We start from the raw sequence: 969 nt of genomic DNA, 5'->3' as shown, positions 1-969 counted from the left end.
GAAAACACATATTACTGATGGTCTTAGGAACCGAGACACCGCTCTTCTATCGTCTCCAGGTGGGTCTGCCCACATGCAGATACACCCACATACTGCGTACCCTGAGTGAAGACCGTTACCCATTCTAAACCATGTTTCAAGACAAAATTTCATTTATTTGTCATTAGAAATGTGTTTCACAATATATAATTACATATTGTTTTCTGATTAATCAATATGCTTTAATTATGTTTGTTAACAGTGAAAATACATCCTGCATATCCAGTATTTATGCTCCACAACAGCAGCAGAATTAGTGATGAAGTAGCAATGAAAATGCTTTGGTGGTTGGGGGTCACCACCACACGAGGAACTGTATGAAGGGGTCACATCATGAGGAAGGTAGAGCACCACTGCTGTAGAGTCTGCTCATTAACATGTCGAATCCCTTCAAACCTGAGGGGCTCATCTTCTGGCACAGTATCTGAGAATATCACAGTTTTCAGAACTGGCCAGCCATTCCGCCGTCCCTGACTGTTCCCTGACTGTGGGACTCTTACTGGAACCCGTTCACCTTGAGTGACCCTGCTGGAAACATCCACCAATGGCACAGCGCCCAGCATGAAAGGAACCTCAACTCACAGGTGAACGGTGTCCACCTCAGGTTCTTTTCCGATCTCTGTGGGCTTAGCACCAGCAGACATTTAAATATCAAACTTTTTGTTGTGAAAATGGCAGGTTACAGATCATGTTTTACATTTCAACAGTTTACACATTTTGTTTCATCGCATCCATTGAAATCTCAGTGTACCCTCACTTCTTTATTCCTGTTTTTCCTTCTTTATAACCCTCTGAACTCTGCCAATAGTTGATTATTTTGCTCCAAGGCTGTGTCCACTTGCAGACCTGAGTAAGGGCCATATTCTCAGAGGCCCTCATGTTACTTTCTGACTAATAAGCCTGTTCCACGTTTTTCCTTTTCACTGTATC

Source organism: Echinops telfairi, unplaced genomic scaffold, assembly GCF_000313985.2.
Source record: "Echinops telfairi isolate 266 unplaced genomic scaffold, ASM31398v2 ScPeMD7_3533;HRSCAF=4204_0, whole genome shotgun sequence".
In the NCBI taxonomy this organism is placed as follows: Eukaryota; Metazoa; Chordata; class Mammalia; order Afrosoricida; family Tenrecidae; genus Echinops; species Echinops telfairi.
The sequence above is the reverse complement of the archived record's forward strand: the minus strand, read 5'-3'. Positions refer to the sequence as shown.